This window comes from Penaeus vannamei, chromosome 18 (assembly GCF_042767895.1).
Source record: "Penaeus vannamei isolate JL-2024 chromosome 18, ASM4276789v1, whole genome shotgun sequence".
Classification (NCBI taxonomy): Eukaryota; Metazoa; Arthropoda; class Malacostraca; order Decapoda; family Penaeidae; genus Penaeus; species Penaeus vannamei.
In genome coordinates this window covers 15,679,777-15,698,903 of record NC_091566.1, presented here as the reverse complement: position 1 = coordinate 15,698,903, position 19,127 = coordinate 15,679,777, and positions in this window count along the sequence as shown.

Genomic DNA, 19,127 nt, shown 5'->3' with positions numbered 1-19,127 from the left:
AGTTATATTTGTTAAATTACAGGCCAAATATTGCCGCCGCAGTTCTTGTCCAGCACCACCATCTTTGTGAATGACAGTGTTGCCAACCTCACGGATTTCGTCTACTAACCTTCCGAGTGACGTGACGTCACGGATCCTGACTTGCGGATATTACGGATGCATTTCAATTATCATTCTTGCGCGAGGATGAATGAAATTATCTCATAACTTAATTCGACCTAAAAGGTTTATCTCCATCTATTTACCTTTTGTTGCAAAAGTTTATACATGTCAAATTTGTGATTTTAGTCATCAATATCACAAGATTAAGTCCTCCCACCTACCAAAAAATGTTTATGAGAATGCCTAATAAGTTATTTGTTATATAAACACAAGGGGAGGGTAATGTACTTTGGAAGCGTGATGCTTGTAAGGAAAAACGGTGTAAATAGCAATTATTGATTTTTGGTCATATTTACTGTTGACAGTAAATCTTGATCCCAATAATCTGTTAAAAAATATTACAATTTAACCGTTTGCTAAAATGAGGAAGCTTTGTGTATATAGTTTTGTGTATAAATATTTGTATGCCTATACTTCGATATTACTTGTGTAATTTATATGCAGTGAAATTGTTTAGTTAACAGATTACAAAATAAGAATTGATTTTTTCACTTATCGATTCAGTGCACCACTTTATTTTCTGTGGCATTATCTACATATATATATATATATATATATATATATATATATATATATATATATATATATATATATATATATGTATATGTATATATATATATTTATTTATATTTTTTCTTGCAATACATTACCCGTTTACAGATAGAAATGACCCAAGGGAGAAATTTTAACGTGAATAGTTGCTCGAGCCAGGGGCCGGATTTACTAAAGCTTTGCGAGATCGTAGAGGATTTGTTTACATCGTAAAACAAGCTACTTTCTCGTTTCTCGCAACGAACGTATTTCCAAAACACCTCAGAGGTCGTAAACACATCTCCATACGAGAGACATTTGCTCGCAACGCCTATCGTAGCGACCCACCTCAGCACATATCAGTCTCATAAATACTTTCAGGAGAGTGTAAAGGTCACTTTTCTTTGTGGAAAGCAATTAATGTGCAAGGACAACATATTGAGGAGGCATAGTAACGGAAAAAACAATATGACTAATGTAAATAAGGATTGGCCTTTGCCAATTCATAGAGGTGCGGAAACACTGGAAGTAAATCACTCAATAAGTTTAATTTATCATGAATTAAAGGATCTCTAACACATCAAGTACGAAATCTGAAAATGTATGATTTCCATCAATATGATTATTTTCCTTTATAGCAACACATCATAATAAATGTTCAATAACAAAGATTAGCAGTATACAAACACACCTCTGAATACCCTAATGTAAATTTCCTGTTAGCAGTGGATCCACTTCCTGAGGAATAATGAGTAAGAATAATGTTTTACTGGATTATTTTTAAAAATATAAACATAATATCTTGCAAATATAATGAAATGTTTTTTTTTTTTTTTTTTTTTTTTTTTTTTTGTAAATGAGATAAAAGTACATAGTAAGAAATAGAGATGGAGAGACAGATATGAATATAGATGAGTGTGACCTCTCTCTCTCTCTCTAAATATAATATATATATATATAAATATATATATATATAAATATATATATATACATATATATATATATATATATATATATATATATATATATATATATATATATATATATAGAGAGAGAGAGAGAGAGAGAGAGAGAGAGAGAGAGAGAAAGAGAGAAAGAGAGAAAGAGAGAAAGAGAGAAAGAGAGAGAGAGAAAGCCATAGCTATAGATATACAAATAGGTATCAGGAATTAACATTAACATTAGTGTTAACGCTCTGTGATTGGCCGATTTTTTCCGAACTAACGCTGATTGGTCGGTCCAGCCGTTCTTTTAGGTTGTTTTCGCCCATCTTCCGAAATTGAGTTAAATGCATTATCAAGGAGTTCCTCGGCCCCCGTTCTCCCTAGAAAATTTGAAGAGCCGACCGTTATTTTTTAGGTGGTAGCAACCATTTTCGATCTCAACTGAAATATTTTTTTCACGCTACCCCAGAAAATCAGTAATTGTGACGTAATGATTAAAGATAATAAAAAAATTAGATTTTCTGAAAGCTTATTACATTTCATATAAGATTAGACCAACCTTCCTTTCGGAATAATTTTTAAGAATCTGGCAAGCGTCCAAAAAGCGATAATGAAGATTTTTTTCATACAAATAAATAAACATATGCTGTTCATATGGATTATTTTCTTTTCTTTATGTTTTCATCATAAATAGTTTGATCTATGAGCAAAACATTTCGAAAATGTAAACCTTCGCCTCCCCCCCCGAAAAAAATGGGGGGTAGGATTGCTAAATGATCCGGATCACCACCAAAATTTTATTGAATATTAATTAGGCCAAGAGAATTAGGCTAAGAGAAATTTATTAAAACCCGTTCTTAACCTGTCGAGTTCGGAAAAAAAATCATCATCACCAAAGTGCAATAAGCGTCTAAGTTAGGTTGAAACACATCTTTGGTTAAAATCTCATTAAATTGTGTTCATAACTTTTACAAATATCACAAAACACAAACAAACAATTAATCAACAAAGAAACAAAGAAACAAACATAAATAACAATATAAATAAACAAAAGGTCATGTGGTACACGAAAATGATCTATATGTGCTTATATACCTTATATACATACTTTTACATCGCCATGTAATTGCTTTTCGTCTTTCCACGGGGCCTGAGTGTGAAAATTAGCCCCGTGGCCCCGTAGAGTTAAACACCAGTATTCTGCAGATGTAAAGAAACCCATTTCATGGTCCACAACGCACGGCCACACTGAGAAAAGGACACGTATGATTTTTCCGAGCAGTATTATACATTGTAAAACCCTATTAGAGCAACAACAATAGGTAAATAATAGATAATTATATAATATACAAGTATTTCGTGCATTTGTCTTGTACAATATATAAATAATGAAAAGGAAAAAGATCGCGATTATTAGGTCCTTCACATTTTTACACATAGCACACGTATTTTCAGTCCGATTTTAACGTATTATTGTAGCTGAATAATAAATCTATTACATGATCCAATAAGGATTTGCAGTATTTTCATGTGCTTCATATAAAAGTGACATATATTCTCAGTATCTCTTTTTAGGGTGTCGAGATAGTGGGCTTCGGAAAATATTCACAAAAAGGGTTGATTTCTAAAAAATGGCTTCTGCATATTATAGTGAAAGGGTTTTTTAATTATTTTTTTTTTAGATAAATTAAAAAGGGGTCAATGTAGGACTATAGACATGAAAAATTACTGCCACTCTGCTACACTATACGGAAGATTTTGAGAAACACTTACGTGCTGGCAATGTCCGGAACACTTCGGAATGTCCGGAACACTTCGGAATGCAGGTAGATGATAGACAATTATGGTTTAGGAAGATTATGCTTCTCCCTTCAAATTTTCATACCATAAGGATTATACATGCATATATATATATACATATATAAATATATATATATATATATATATATATATATATATATATATATATATATATATGTATATAAACTTCAACGACCGTTATTTCCGAAGTATACTTATTTTTTTCATGCAAGGTACAGGACACATATTTAGTCCAAAATAAACGTATTATGGCTTTTTTTTGTAGACAAATAGTGTGGCTAGAGAATGTTGAGAGCGGAATTTTCGATTTCTTCCTGTTTCTTGTAAAATTGATATAAAAGTGACGAAAACCGTTGTCTTTCGGATACCTGCCAGTCGACTCGGTAAAATCTTCCCCCCGAAATTGAAAAAAGTGCTCCCAACATTCCCTAGGTAAAGGATGATTCTGAATAACAAAACAATTAGAATGACTGCAATTTTTTCCTTTTATTCTTTGAAAAATGGCCTTTTTTTCTTCTTTTTTTTTTTTACTATAGTTTCATCAAAATCGGCAAGGAAAATCGAAAAATCGAAAAAAAACACGATCCCTTTAGGAAATAAAGCCCTATCATACATGGGTCGTATTGTCGCTAGTTGAGAAATCGTTGATACTTATCGTAACTGTTGCAAGAGACAGTTTTTACGAGAGTTTAGTAATTCCGGCCCCTGGGACCGGATTTACTAACGCATTTACGAGATCGTTAAGGGTTTGTTTATATCGTAAAACAAGCTACTCACTCGTTTCTCGCAACGAGCATATTTTCAAAACACATCAGCGGCGAGAGCCGAAACCACTCGTAACGACACAAGGTATCCACCTCGACTCATTCCAGCATTATAGATAATTTTAAGAGCAAGAAAATGTGCTTTTTCTGTTGGGAAGTAAATTAATGTGAATGAGAAACACACTTAGGAAACAATAAAAAAAAAAAAATCCATAGGATTAATATTAACGAGGATGGCCTTTGTCAAAGCCCCAGCCTTAGATTCACGTGATATAGGCCTTGTGTAAATGACTCGCTAGTTCAGTCAGTGTGTGTGGAAAAAATATGTATCTACCTATCTCTCTCTCTCTCTCTCTCTCTCTCTCTCTCTCTCTCTCTCTCTCTCTTTCTCTATATATATATATATATATATATATATATATATATATATATATGTATGTATACATATATGTGTGTGTGTGTGTGTGTGTGTGTGTGTGTGTGTGTGTGTGTGTGTGTGTGTGTGTGTGTGTGTGTGTGTGTGTGTGTGTGTGTGTGTGTACATTTATATATACTTACAAATATACATATATACTTATATATACAGATACATACATGTAAGTGTGTATATATATATATATATATATATATATATATATATATATATATACACATATATATAAGTGTATATATGTATATATATATATATATATATATATATATATATATGTATATAAGTGTATATATGTATATATATATGTATATAAGTGTATATATGTATATATATAAATATATATATAAATATATATATAAATATATATATAAAGATATATATAAAGATATCTATAAATTGATATTCCGAAAACTATCAATTACTGTTGTAGAAAATACAGCATTCACTGAACGTTTTTACCAAATATTTATAAATATAAATATATAAATATATATATTTATCTATCTATCTATCTATAATGTGACCCTAAGAATTCAGCAATTTTCATATCATGTGATATGATGGTATAAAATATATATATATATTTATTTTCTGCAGGTGATTTTGGTTATCCATTAGAACTATATATATCATGACTTCTATGCATGAACTCCAAATTCAAGCTGAGATATCAGGCTGGAAGATAGGAGTTACATTCAGACGCGCATGGTGGAAGAGCAGATGTTTGGCGTGTTAAAATCAAGGTTCCTGCCTGCGAACTTCGGGTAATGCTCTACAATATGCACCAGAGAGGTGTTCTAAAATTGTATTTGCATGTTTCCTCCTGCACAACTACTGCAGAGACCGGAGGCTCCCACTACATGATGAAATGCTTAGGAATGAGGTTGCTGTAATAGGGCGGGCCATACTAAAAAAAATGTAAATCAATTGTGAGGGGTGTTCAGATCATGTATTTTGGTGTGTAGAAGACAAATCTGGATTCAATTTTTAATTCTGATAACCCTAACCTACATCAATTTGCAACTGATTATTGTTATTTTTTTGTATTATTTTTCTATTCTTCTGGAATGAACCTAAATTTATTTGCTATACCAGCTATCTCAGTAGTAATAAAATGGCTGATTTACAGAGGTTTATCAGGTGAGACATCAATTTTTATGTGATTTAGGGTTTTCTCCAGCCCAAAAGAGCCCTCTGACATCTCTCCCTCATATACAGCAAGTAAGTTAACTGTTTGTGTGCAGAGCTAATGCACAGAGCAATATCATCTTCATGTGGAAACGCGGCTACTCATTCACATCGCGGAGCGAGTGAGAATTTCAGAACAAGGACAAAATCAAGGTCTCATTTGAGTTTTCTTCTTGGCACTGGGCAACTGCGAGGAATATCCTTAGATATGGCATCTACTTGAGGGAGCAAAGTGAAGATGACCGGAAGAACTACCCAGTGGATCAGCTGGTTGGTGACATCTACCCTGCTCTGATTGGTCAGTAAATTAAAGCTAATGCTCTTTCCAAGCCACCTGTTATCAATGGAAAGGTGACCATCATATCCAAACTCAAGGAGGTCTGGGATCAGACAGTGAAGTTATCTCTTGGGGAAGGCAAACTTGATGCAAAAGAGAGGTTCATGGTCAAGTTAGACAAGTTATTTGATATACTGACGTAAGGCGACCATCTGCTTTGTTTTCGATTTTTCGATTTTTCTTGCCGATTTTGATGAAACTCACACACTTTTATTTGGGCTCCTTCCCATTGCCTGTGGTCGATTTTTTTTTTTTTTTTCGAAATCGCCCGAACAGGTTTTGAATTATTGTCAAAAAACGAAAAAAAGGAGAAAGTCGCCATGTTGAAAATGCAGCACCTGGGTAAAAGGACTCCGACTTCAGAAACGGCTAGACATTCAATTTTATTTGATTTTTGCACAGAACTACCTTATATCTACAACTTGTTCAGGAGCGTTTTTTTTCGATTTCGACTTCAAATATTTTTTGTAAATTTTTGAAGTAGGGGACTTCAAGAAAAAAAAAAGGTAAACATATTCATACATTGACCACTTTTACAAGTACAGACAAAAATTGCGAAAACGCTCTCGAACAAGTTGCAGATATTTTATTTTTCTACAAAATGAGCCATAATATGTCAATTTTGGACATATGTTGTGCCCGGAATCCTTTGACCCACCCCTAAAGGTGGAGTTCCGAGATATCAGCATTATACGTTTCTTCATCTTTCCAAGGCTATCTTGATATCAACAAAACACGGTATAAGATTAGTCTTCCTACACCATAATTCTCTATCATCTATCTGCATTCCGAAGTCTTGCGGACATTGCCAGCACGTAACGGTTTCTCAAAATCTTACGTATAGTGCGGAGTGGTGGCAGTGATCTGGGGGTCTATAGGCCTACATTGACCATTTTTTTTAAATCTCAAAAATCCCCCAAAATCATACAGCCATTCTGATTTCATGTTTGAATAGAACTATCTACTATTATATGCAGAAGCCAGTTTTGAGAAGTTGACCTTACTTTTTTCTTGGTGAATATTTTCCGAAGGTGACTATTTTAACACCCTAATAGATTTTGAAAACATACAAGAACGAGATGAAAATATTGCAAAACCTTATGACAGTATGTAATAGAACTATTATTCAGCTACAAAATGAGCCATAATAGTTTAAAATCGTACCGAAAATACGTGTGCTATGCTTAAAAATATGACGGACCTAATAATCGCGATCTTATTCCTTTTTATTATGTTTACATTTTACATGACTAATCATGTACAGAATACTTGTATTTGATATAATTATCTATCATTTACCTATTATTGATGCTCTAATGGGGTTTTACAACGTATAATATTTGTCGAGAGAATAATTTTTCTCCAGTCGGACGGGGTACCAAATGCATACTTTTCCCCGCGCGGCCGGGCGGTCCTGGACCATGAAAATCGTCTTTTTAAATCTGCGGAATAACTCTACGGGGTCACGTAGCCAGATTTCACTCTCAGACCCCGTGGAAAGGCGAAAAACAATTACATGTCGATGTAATAGTATGGATATAAGGTATATGAGCACATATAGATCATTTTCGTGTACCCCATGACCTTTTGTTTATTTATATTGTTACTTCCGTTAGTATCTTTGTTTGTTTGTTGATTGTTTATTTGTTGTTTTTTTGTTTGTTAGTTTGTGTTTTCTAATATTTCTAAAATTATGAACACATTTTAACGAGATTTTAACCAAAGGCGAGTTTTAACCTAACTTAGACGCTTATTGCAGTTTGGTGGTGATGCGGACCATGGTTTGGATCCAGGATTTTTTTTTTAACTCGAAAAATTAATTTTTTACCTGAGGTTTGTCTTAGCCTAATTACTTAATAAAATTTTGGTGGTGATCCGGAACATTTGGCAAAACTACCTCCCATGGGGGGGGGGGGGAAGTTTGCATTTTCGAAATGTTTTGCTCATAGATCAAACTATGTATGATGAAAAATAAAGAAAAGAAAATACACCATATGAATAACATAACATGTTTAGTTATTTATATGGAAAATTTCTTCATTATCGTTTTTTGGACGCTTGCCGGATTTTTTTAATTATTCCGAAAAAAAGAAGGTTGGTCTCATAGTATGTGAAATTTGATAAGCTTTCAGAAAATAACCTCATTTTTTAATTATCTCTAATCATTGCGTCACAATTGCCAATTTTCTAAGGTAACATCAAAAAAATAATATTTCAGTCGACATCGAAAATCGCTGCTACCACCTAAAAAATAACGGTCGGGCCTTGAAATTTTCAGGGGAGAACCGGGGGCCTATAAACTCCTTGAAAATGCATTAAAGTCAATTTCGGCAAGAAGGGCAAAAATCGCCGAAAAATCACCAGACGGCCCCCTTAAAAGTGTCATATAACCAATTGTGAGGAGGAAGGCTGTGTGAACCAAGCCCAAATTAAGTGTTCTTGCAGCAGAAAGAAAGAGATTCCTGTTAAAGAGCTTGTTTACGTGAAGGGACAGAAAGAGAAGGTTGGAGGCAAAGGTCCCCGCCAAATGAGGGGCCCTGATCTGCTAGAGCACAAGAGACAGGTGAAGACATTGGATAGGCAAGAGATTGAAAATAAGGCAAAGAAAAGGTGGAGCAAGGTGGAAAATTCTGCAGCGGCAGAGAAGGCAGCCGGGAAGGATATTGAGAGATTTTTGGTAGATGATGATGAGGATCTGCAATTGGAGAGAAGTGGTGCCGAAGACGAGTTTGTCCCGGAAGTTGAGCATTTCCTTGAAACTGACCCTGAACCTGCAACTTCAACAAAGGTACAAAAAAATTATGATGAAATTCCAAATTACAAAAAAACTATGATGAGATTCCAAACATTGCTCTTGCTTGTGTAAGGTATGACATAGGGCCAAGGCCAACTGCATCCCTAATTGATGCAGGAATCATCACAGAAGACGACACAAGGAAAGTGATTAATAAGATCAAGTTCAAGAGAACACAGGAGAAGTTGACGAGAGAGCTGGGGTAAGAGTTTGAGGAAAAGTGCAGAGGGAGGAGGGGGGGATCTCCTGTATCCTCTTTGATGGGCTAGACACTGTGGTGCCAACTGTGAAAAGATCTGCTTGCTATGCCCATAGCGAAGCCCTCATACAAACATCGTTGTGCTCTGATGATCAGGAGTGAATTGAGGGGATGGAAAGAATCCTGGCTATCAGGGGAGAGGGGGACCCAGGCACTCAGTCAGGGACTCCTCGGTCAGGTCCAGAAGGACACCTGACATCAATTGTGATGCTTCCAGTATTGGTGCCTTAATCAGCTGGTCGGAGGGTGTGTCAGAGCCACCTCTCACCTGTTCCCTGCACACCTCAGAGGTAAACGACTTCATAAATGCCCCCACGAAGGTGCCCAACTCGCCTTGACACACACAAAGCATTGAGAGTGTTGCGAAAATGGTGACTGAGGCTTCTGCCAAATGCTTCTCACAGGAAAAGGGGGATGGAGGGATCGGGGCTCAAGAGACTGAGGAGACTGATGTCCAAGAATGAGTCTAAGCAAGACTTGGGCAACCTGACAACGTTCAAGAAGTTAGGAGATTAATCTTTGTAAGTGTATCCAGAGATATTGTGCCCATGGTGTTCACCTGTTAATAAATATGTAAATTTGAATTGCTTTACCCATTAATTTCCATTTTATCTTCTTATATCTTATAAAGGGGTTCGAAAGAATAAAATTAGTTATTTGAATACAAAAATGATGTAGGTTAGAGGTACCCTATCCAAAAATAAACTCATATTTGAATTCCCCAACAAAAAATACATAATTTAGACACCCCTCATGTTAAGATTTCCTTCAAATTCATGCTGGCACCTGAGTATGGCCCGCCCTACTGCTGTAAGGAGACAGCTCATTGACAATGATTTTTCTCATTGAATTTTTAAAACTTACTCTGATCTATATACATGCTTAGAAGTAGTTCACTGACAATATATTTTCTTAATAAAGAAAAAAAAAGAAAAAAGATAATCATATTTCAGTTGACCTGTTTTTTTTTTTTTTTTTTTTTTTTTTTTTTTTTTTTTTTTTTTATACAGTATTAAAAGAAAACCGTGAAAATTATATTTAATTTTATTTTCATAGAGCATCTATTTTTAAACTAGAAAATATATCCTAACAAAAATATTTAAATTTTTCTTTTATGGAATAAAATATGTAGTTTGGATCTGGAGAATTCACAATATCAAAATGAAAAGATAATTTAGCTATGAATTAAAAGTTTCAATACATCAATTTATATGATGACATTATATTGCAAGGCCTATATGTTCAATAGGGTAAACCAAGGAAACTACCATATACTACAATTGTTTATACGTACACATAATTATACCCATAATCACACATAACAAATTTTCTTCTAGAAAAGAGGGGGGGGGGGTTAAGAAGTCACCCATGTCATGTATGTTTTTGGGAAAGAAAGAAATAAACACTAATGCGCTCGTGCAATTCATTTGCACCAAAAATAAATTTTATAGAAATAAGCAAAAATATTATCAGCCAACAGAAATTCTGCTACAATTTGTTCTTTAACACCCATGAAAAGGTTACGGGATGCTTTCCCCATGTTCGTAAAGCTTCACAGCTACTGCACGAGAATTTGTAGACAATTGAAGAGTGTAGAGGTGTAGGAATTTTATCGTAGAATTTGAATAAATTCCCAATAGAGAGGGATGTGTTTACATTCTTGATAATGGCAATGATACTTGTAACTGATAGTTCCTAGGTGCGGTAGTTTTACATAAATCAGATCTTTAGGAACACATAACAAGGGTTCTTCTGGGACTAGGAATCTGCTGAGGGCTTTCTTAACGTTCCTTTCAATGAAGTTAATGGGAAACATGTTCTTTCTCAGAATGTTAGTAATAAAATCCTCTGAGAAAATAAAATAGCCCTTGGAAATCGTAAAAAATCTCTAGATAAAAATCTACATTGAATTTCCTTTATATTAGATTGGTATGTAGGAGTTGAATTTTGTTGTAAGGCCTGTGTAAGATGGTTTTCTGTGAACTGATGAGACAACAGAATTCTTATCCCTAGAAATATCAATAAGAAGGGAAGATAACCATTATATGCAATTTCACAAGTGAATTTAATGTTGGGATGCTGGTTATTGAGATATTCCACGAACCTATTAACTTAATCTTTAGATTTGAATGAAAGTAAGGTGTTATCGACATATAATAATGAATTGGTTTGAATTCCTTATTGCAATTTTGTAACCAAATATTTTCATTATGGCACATAAAGATTTTTGCCCGAGTTGGTCCTCAATGGCTTTCCATTGCTACCGATTCAATTTGAATATACAATTTACCATTAAACAAAACATATCTTTTGTGGCCATGTCCAAAAGTTTCTTTAAATACATCTTATTGAATCCAAAACTATGTCATATCAAACAGTGAATTCAAAATGATATCTATAGTTCCATCTAAAGGAACAATTGTAAATAGGTTTGTAACATCAAAACTAGCCAGGACATAGTCATTAACATGTGTCAATCTTTAGTTTGTTCCACCATTTGCTATTCGGATTTTAGAATAATCTATTATATATATATATATATATATATATATATATATATATATATATATATATATATATATCACTTTCTCCCAAATGGGGCAGGGTATTTACACTTGGAGACTGAGTATCTCCAATATCTGGCAGGGACTCAAAATTTTGACTATTTCCTAATGCCCATCTTATACATACAGTTGCAAGCTCAAAAGGAGATAGGGAGAAGTCATCCTATAAAAAGCGAGAGAGGGGGAGAGGGAGAGGGAGAGGGAGAGAGAGTGAGCGAGTCAACAACAATGAAGTATAAATACTGAGACATTGTCAGTTTATAACTTTCTGATTCAATTTCTCCTTCAAATAGTTGTCCAATGCCCTCTATCGTAACTGGGTGAATCAGGGATGACATGAGCTCTTCAGCTGGTGCGAGCTCTGGCTGTTGATGTCCACCTAAAAAAGTAATAATTGTAAATCTTTAGTATAAGTAAAAAAGTAACAGTAAAGATAAATAAATAAATAAATGAATAAATAAATAAATTCAGAAATATATTTTTAATTATAATGAAAAATCAGTGCACACCATTATATTATTCCAATGTAGGTTTATGAACATGTTATGGTGTTACGCTATTTAAGCAGAACGACCTGAGCATGTATAAATTGTATGAACTCATCTACCTCTTATCTAAACATATATATCATATAAAGCTTATTGTATATTATGTATATATTATATAAACACTTCTTTCGCCCTAGCCTTCAGTGGGAGGCTTAAAATATACATGGTTACTTGAAAAGCATGGAGTGAAACTAATTAGCGTCTTCTGTATACGTTAATAAAGTCGATGCCCAATTAAAGTTTAATCCAAATCCACAAAACTAGTGCCGAAGATGCACGACACACCAGCCAGACACACAAGTGATTACCTGTATATGCTCTTTTACATGAAACAACTGGTATTTATGTAATAATAATTGGTAATCATCAATTATAAGTTCCATATTACACGGTAATATTCATAATGAGATAATTGTTTAAACAAGAAATATAATATGCACATACACGTTTATACGGTTGTCTTACATCATGAAAAACATTATATGAGTGTCAATACAAAAAAAAATATATATTTGTGGTTTCAAATTGGCTTTGAATATTAATATTAGTCAAATGAACTAAAGGACAAAGTGACTGCTGCTTGTCACTGTGTGTGGATTAGCAAGCATTGTCTTCAGATTTTAAGTTGTGACAAGTTTCAAATTATTTCAAATGGGAAACAAGCCATATAGCTACACTGATTTTTTTCGACACTTCTTACATATTCGTCCGGAGCTTTAATGTCTGCTTAAGCTAATGGTATGTACTACTTAAACTCACCAATTCTTGTTCTTTCTTGGACAGATTTTTTCATGGTGACAAACTTAGTCTGAAATTGCTATGCACTTCATTGCCAGTCCTTTTCGCGAAGCTCACAACGTTTACCCTTACCGCTACGCTATCCGAATCTGCATTCTTATCTTACTTATCAGCGTGGATGAAAAGGAGCCCTCAGTTACCATCTGTCTCCTCTGCACTTCATCAACCATAGCGCGCAGCTATTCACTAGAAAAAATAGGGCGAGGCTCTTTTCCTCGACTTCTGAGTGCTCCATTGTTTATATTTTGATGGTGAATGGCTGTGATTAGTCGATATTTCCGAGGTTTACGCTGATTGGTCGTTCGAATCGGTCCTTTAGGAAATAAAACCCTAATATATCGTTCTACATATTGCCAAAGATGAACATCTAATAATCGTTTATTCCCCGGGATGAGGCTCTACTGAAGAAACAAAGGTAAATCTGATTTTCTGCCTCACCTGTGACTCAAAGACAAGACCAGAAGGCAAAAAGAATACAAGGAATACACAAGTGAAAATAATGATGATCCTGTTAAAAAGTTTTTTTCAAGGAATGTAAAAGTGATATTAATAATGAGCTTGTTAAAGTAGTGAGTGACCAGAACACATCAACGCATCTACAGAACACAAGTATATTTATTAACAGCAGAAGTTCATGCTATAAATATAAACTTCAGTAAAATGAATGTTATATAGATCATATATTATGTATCAGGATCCTGTTGGCAGAATTACTTTGTATAAAGACAGTCTTTGGTATTGGACACGATATAAGTCTTTGGTATTGGACACGATGTAAGATTTATGCTAAGCACCCAATTCACTTTTTTTTTTAATTTGATATCGGTTTCAACATTAGAAGTTCCTTTATACTGAAATTAATGTGCTTATCTTGACGGACGGAAAGTTTTAAAGAAACACTAGATTATGTAATAGAGAGGGATATAAGGAATACTGTACACATGGTCATGAGTATATAAAATCGTGGCAGATATATTACTGAATTCATTATATATTTCAAAGACGATAAAATGATAAACTTAGTCACAGGCATTCAAAAGACCCCATCAACGTTTAAAAAGACCAAAATCGTATCTATAATCTGTTATGAGAGGACTCAAGAGACGATATAATTCGATAGAAATGAGTAAGAATAACGAAATATAAATCGCGGTAGATTTCGAAGTGACGCCTAACACCGAGTGAAGACAATTTTTCTGAAATCTTTCGTTGTGTTTCCAACGAAGCACGGCTACGATATCGACCCCAGTAGCTAGGTATCAGGGGAAAATGCAGGGTAAATGCGAATAATCGAAATTAAACTTTCAGTAATTTAGTTATTCCGGAGCACATACAGTAAATTGAGAGCTTCGTCCCCTAACCCCCGCTATGTCAACAAATATCTGGAACTCGCCCCAATAATTTCTTGCCTTGGCCAATAAATCCGTAATAGCGAAACGTCAAATTCCTCGTTGTCGCTGTTGGCGGGCATTACAACCGCTACTCGCCGCTGCCTTTCGTTATAGCCATGATATTTTCTATGACAAAGGCGAAGCAACAGCCTAGCCATGACGGAACTTATTCAAAATTCAACGGCTTCTATTGGCACGTGATTATCTATTACATATTTGATTACCCCTGATAGCCTGGTTGCTATTGTCTATCGTCACGCTACGCCCAAGTGCCACGCCCATTGGCTCCTTGATTTCCCTCGTCATCCGCTACAATTTCTTCCGATTATTTCGTCGCTTCCTCAATTCTGCGTCATTTTCTCAGGGTGATGGAAGAGAATGTATCATGGAAGGGAAAAATAGCGTTACATCCCCTCCATCATACCCCTACTATTTGTTTGAGAAGAAAGTCCTATACAAGAAAATTGTTGGAATGTTTCATTCTATCGATCAGATTTTTCCTCTTCGGTGTCATTTCTCAAATCACAATATTATCGATTCAATTAATGGTATGACAACCAAAATTGTCATTGGCACAGTGAATGTTGTTATTTCACAATATTGATTTTGGAATTTAACGAGGTTATAGATGAAGATTATGCTGTAAATCTATTAATTTGATGTCTGAGTGGTGGAGCCTAATGCAAGTTTATATATCAAATACAGCTTGAGTCATATTGCGTTTATAAGCACCATTAACCTTCGTTAATCTAAAACATAACCTTCATTATCATAATCATCATTATGATAATAATAATAATAATGAAAATAATAATGATAATTATTATTACCATTACTACTACTACTACTACTACAATTATCATTATTATTATTTGCAATATCATTATGGCTTATAATAATAAATATGATAATGATAATAACAATGATGACAACAAAGCCAGTTATAACAATGATTGCAACGATGATAAGAATCAATAGCAGAAATAAAATTATTTTAACCAGAAATTCACAAATGTTGCATTTACATCAGTTATAATAACAATAGAAACAATGCCAACGACAGTGATAGTAATGATACCAGTAATGGTAATGAATATAAAAGCAAAACATATATAATAGTAAATGTTAAAAAGAATAATTGCAATGATAATTTAGATAATGACAACAATGATAATGATGATCATAAAGATGATGATAACAATAATAATGGTAATAATAACGATAAATGTATTGATAAATATATTGAAAAATAGTTTTAACCAGAAGCACTGAGAACGCATACTTTCGCGAAGGCAATAGCGTCACGCTTGAATGATTACGTTGAAATCACCTCTTCCTGAAGTACACAGCTGACGTCCGTAACACTAAAACAAATCCTGGATCCGAATCACAACCAAAATTTAACAACATATACGTTTAACTAAGACACACATCTGGTAAAAACATGATAAAAATCTGTACATAACTTTTTGAATTATTCTGCGTATGATCCAGATCACCATCAAAATTTGATGGCATCTAAGTTGAGTGAAGACACACCTGGTAAACATTTCATAAAAAATCTGTTCACAACTTTTTGATTTATCCTGATAACCAACTAACCAATTGATCCAGTGTCGGGGATAATTGATAAATGGCAACAAGAAAAAGAATAAATAAATCGGGGGTGAATAACCAAAATAAGACGAAAATGAATTAAAAACAAAAATCAAAACGTTCCCATGTGATTTTTGTGAAAGAAGTGCCTGAAGAGAAATTGCAAGCCTTTTTAATGTCTCATTTTCATCTGCACGCCCATAAGATTGCAATTGCGCACGATATAAGTAGCAATATCTAGCGAAAGAGCTTAATTATCCTAGGACTCTCGCCTGTCTTCATAGTCGGTGGTAGAGTTTCTTGTGAATAAAGGGTTACGGTATAGCTTATTAGTGAAGGTGTGGGAGGGAAGGAAAGAGGGAGGGAAGGAAGGAAGGAGAGGGATTAAAGAAAAGAAGGAGATGGAAGGAAGGAAAAGAGAGAGGGAAGGAAGGAAGGAGATGGAGGGAAGGAAGGAGAGAGAGGGAGGGAAGGAAGGAAGGAAGGAAGGAAGGAGATGGAGGGAGGGAAGGAAGGAGGGAGATGGAGAGGGGGAAGGAAGGAGTGGAGGAAGGGAGGGAAGGTTAAGAATGTAAGGAAAAAGGAGGGATAGAAAGAAGAAAAGAAGGAAAGGATCGAGTGGGAGGGGAAAATACCGAAAGGAAGGGAAAAAAGGAGAGAGGATGGGGATAGATGGAGAGAGTAAAGGAAGGAAAGCGAGAAGAGGAGGAAAAGTATAAAAGGTGGAAAGGAGGTAAGGATAAGAGGGAAGAAGAAAAGTAATGGGACAAGTAGGATGGATGGAGAGAGAACGGAGAGCAAGGAAGGGATGGAGAGGGAGGGGGAACCAAGTGAGAGAGAGGAAGAGGGAGAGGAAAAAAACATAAGAGACAAAGATAGATGGATAGATAGATAGATATAGAATAATGAATGAAAATGGGAAGTAAACTAACATATAAACGGACGAATATATATACAGATAGAAAAGAAAACAAGGAAATAGATAAAAAAAGAAAGAAAAAAAGACCCCCCCCAAAAAAAGAAAATAAAGAAAAAATTGATGAAAAGGAATGACGTGTATATATTTTGAATATACATACATACATACATACATATATATATATATATATATATATATATATATATATATATATATATATATATATATATACATATATATACATAAAGAAAGGTGTATAGATAGATATCATTAAATCATTATTATTATCATTGGTATTATTATCATTATTATCATCATTATTCTTACTATCACTGTTATTATGAACATTTTGATTATCATTACTTTACTTTATTATCATTATTGTTATCATATTTATTATTGTTATCATCACGATTATTGTTGTTATCATCCTTTTCATTATTAGCAATTTAATCATAATTAATATTATCCTCATTATCATTATTGTCATTGTTATTATTATCATTATCAATAATAATTATAATAATAATAACAATGTTGATAATACTATTACTACTTGATTCATCACCATCATAAGCATAATAATAGTTATAATAATGATAATAATAATGATATAATAATAATAATAATAATAATAATAATACAACTACTATTCATAATAACAATAATAGTATTATTAATGATAATAATAATAATAATAATAATAATAATGATAATGATGATAATGATAATAGTAATAATAATAATAAGTTATAATAATATCATTATTATTATTAATAGCAGTAGTAATAGTAGTAATAATAAAAGGAATGATAAGATCGTTGTCATCATCATCGTTGATATTAATATCATAATTATTAGATTAAAATATCATCCACAACATTGTACTGCTTCACATACCTGTAATACATATTAATTTCAGATGGAGAAAATTCTTCCCTATATTTCCACTGTATTTTTCGAGCTGGAGGAATCTTTATCACTAACATCCATAACACATGTATTACCTCGAGTGACACAGACCCACGAAAAAAAAGAAGAAGAAAGAAAAGCAGAAGCTGAAAGAGAAAGAGATGAAGGAGAAAAGGAAGAAAAAAGGAGATAAAGAAGAAGGAGAAGTAAAACAAGAAGAAGAAAGAGAAGAAGAAGGAAGAGGAGAAAAAGAAAGTGAAGAAGGAAGAAGAGAAGAAGAAGGAGGAGAAGGAAAAAAAGAAGGAGAAAAGAAAAAGAAGAATAAGGAAGAGAAGAAGAAGAAAAAAAAAAAGATACAGAAAAAGAAGAAGAAGAAAGAGAAGCAAGATGTGCAGTTGAGATCTGTGCTTATTCTTGCATAGTTTCCCTTATCCTTTATTTCATGTTTTTGTTTTTTCCACTCTTTTTTTCCTTTTTGCTTCCTCTCTGTCTCTGTCCTTCCCTCTTCTCTTTATCTTCTTCTTCTTCATTTCCTTCAAATTTAACGTCTTAGTTCGAAAGAGAAATCCCATTTCCCAGTCAAACACAATTACGAGGAGAATCAAGTTGTCAGGAAAGCTGTAATTCAACCAACACTGACCTCTCATTGACAACGCCATCTAAGAGGAACAGGAAACACTATTTTCTCTTCTTGATTGAATATTCGGAGACTCTCCTTGTCTGCAGTTGCACAAATTGAAGAGGAAGGGAGTTTCTTTTCAAAAGTGTCCTGATTCAAAAGAAGGACTTCTGTAAAATCCTCCTGAAAACAGCTGCCCTTATAAATCCTGGTCTCCTTAGGAAAGGTAGAGAGATTATAATGTAGTTACCCCTTAGAAATGAAAAACGGAAACAGAAAACGAGGAGGAAATTGAGACGTGAGTGATGTAATGACAATGTTCAGAGGAAGTGACACTTTCATTGTTTTTATTTGGCATCGTTAGTATAAAAACTGGGGAAAGAAAGGTTTGAACATCGTAAGATATATGATTGCTGATTTTTTTTTTTTTATGATTCATCTTTCTGACATAAATAAAACTAACTGGCAGTACCATTTCCTTCTAATGCTTCGCTGTTCTATTTCAGATTCACAATTACTAGCATCATTATGTTTATTATCAACAATG